Raw genomic sequence first — 2,632 nt, 5'->3', positions numbered from 1 at the left:
AAAAGTTCAAGATCAAAGTGCTGCAGGATTGATGTCTGGTGAGGGCTCTCCCCTTGGGTTGTAGACAGCTGCCTTCTCACTGTGGGCACACTTGGCCTTTCTCGTGCATGTGCTGGGGGGGGAGTGTAAGGGAAGGAGAGCTCTCTAGTGTCTTTTCTTTTAAGGACAATAATAATCCTATCGGATCAGGACCTTATTCTGAGAACCTCATTTAAATTAATTACCTCCTTATAAACCCTATGTCTAAATATATTCACATTGGGTGTTCGTGCTTCAACAGAGGAATCTGGGCAGTGAAAAGGGGTGCAAATTGCCTCAGTTGGTCCAGAGCCAGGGCTTCAAACCAAAGAGGATTTCTCTTAAGCCTTGCTTAACATCTAATGGAATTTGTCTTGCTAGGTCTTGGACTTGGTTGGGATCCATTACCCCTTCCCCTTTTCCAATTTTTCCCTTTTGAAATGGGAATGTTTATTTTATGCCTGCTCCACCATTGTATTTTGGAAAACCATAGTTGGTCTGGTTTTCCAGGTTCACAGCTAGAGAGCAGTTTTGCCTCAGGATGAATTATACCTCAAGTCCTACCCGCTTCTGATTTAGATTATATTCAGTTGACACTTTGGACTTTACAGTTGATGCCTGAATGAGTTGACAACTTTGGGGCTGCTGAGGTGGAATGAAAGCATTTTGCATATGATAAGGACAAAAGTTTGGTGGGAAGGGGCTGGGAGAAGAATGCTATGGATTGAATGTACCCTCAGATTTATATGTTGATGCTCTAACATGCCCCCCCCCCATGTGATGTATTTGGACATAAGGCCTACAATGAGGTACTTAAGCTTAAATGAGGTCATAAGGGTGGAGCCCTGATCAGATAGGATTAATGTTTTTATAAGAAGAGACATCACAGAGTGCTCTCTCCTGCTCTGTCTCCCTCCCCTGCCCCAGCCTGAGCAGACCAATACATAAATCAAAAGGACTTTTGGTGAAATATGAATGAAGCCCTCATTACCTCAGCTGCCAAAATAGGAAAGGGTTTGCATTCTCTGGGAGAAGATAAAACAAAAACAAACAAACCAATGAATATCTCCTAAACTTAATATTCCTCAAACTCCAGTTTTTCAACACAGTGTCTCCTATAAAATAAAAATATATGAGATATAAGAAGAAGTTAATAAATGAGACCCACAATTAAGAAACACACACATACATACATGCAAATAGAAGACTCATGGATGATCCAGATAATGTCACTTGCAACAAGGACATTAGAATAACTACTATAAATATGTTCAAAGTGTTACAGAGATATAAGAAAAGAATGGTTAAAGACACAGGAAATGAAAATATCATAAAGAACCAAATAGAAATTGTAGGACTGAAAAATATCTAAAATAAAAAAAAAAATTAGATGAGCTTAAAATAGAACAAACAGTGTAGAAAAGTCATCAGGTTAATAGAAATATCTAAAATGGGACCACACTGAGGTAACAAGATGAAAAACACCCTAGCTGTGACTTGCCGGACAACATCAAGGCATGTAATGCAAGTGTAGCTGGGGAGTCCTGGAAGGAGGGGAGGAAGAAAATGGGGAGGAAAAATTCCATGAAGAAATAAATAATGACTTAACATCTCCCAACGAAGACATGAATCCCCAAACCCAAAATATTCAGCAAACTCCAAGCAAGATACACACAAAGTAAACCACAAATAGGCAACTCATGTTCAAGCTGCTTATAACCAAAGGAAAATGCTCTAGGCAGCTGGAGAAAAAAAAGGTAGATTATATACAGGAGAGCACCAAAAAGTATGATGGGGACTTCTCATCAGAAACAATGTAAGTGAGAAGACAACGAAATGACACCTTCAAAGTGCTGAAGGACCCAAACAAAACAAAACAGTCAAATTGTAATTCTCTATGAAGCTAAAAGTCCTTCCAAAAACAGAGACGAGATAAAGGCACTGTCAGATAAATACAGCTAGGAGAATCTGTCACCAGGAGACCCTGCACTACAAGAAACACTAAAGGAAGTTTGTCAGGCTGAAGAGAAAGGAACAGCAAGAAAAATAGTAAGCATGTGAGTAAGTATAAATGAATATTTTCTTCAATTTGTTTAAAAAAGAATCGACTACTTAAAGCATAAACAACAATATTTTATTGAAAGGGTTATAAAATGTTAGTGTTAAGGTACAATGAGTAATACCAATCACTCTAAAGAAAAGCAGAGCATAAATGGAATTATACTGCTTATGGATTTTTACTTTAAACATGAAATGGGGTAATGTTAATTCCAAGATAGCCTGTGATTTACTAAGTCCATATTTTAAGTCCCTCAATAAACTGATAAAAATAAAATCATATAGATACAATCTATTGAGGAGATAAAATGGAATACTAAAAATATTAAATTGATACAAGAAAGCAGAAAAAGAGAGTGACAGGAATGAAGAATAGAGACAAACGAAAACAAAAATAATTCCAAGATCACAGGCTTAAAATCAAGCAGCAATGAGGCAATAAAAAGAAACAAGAGGCAGGAAAATTGGAAAATAAGTAAAACTGTCTTTATTCACAGGCAACATGAAAATAAAAAGGGATTGAGAAAAAAAATCTGTGAAATCTGTTATGTAAATT

Source organism: Camelus dromedarius, chromosome 15, assembly GCF_036321535.1.
Source record: "Camelus dromedarius isolate mCamDro1 chromosome 15, mCamDro1.pat, whole genome shotgun sequence".
NCBI lineage: Eukaryota > Metazoa > Chordata > Mammalia > Artiodactyla > Camelidae > Camelus > Camelus dromedarius.
The sequence above is the reverse complement of the archived record's forward strand: the minus strand, read 5'-3'. Positions refer to the sequence as shown.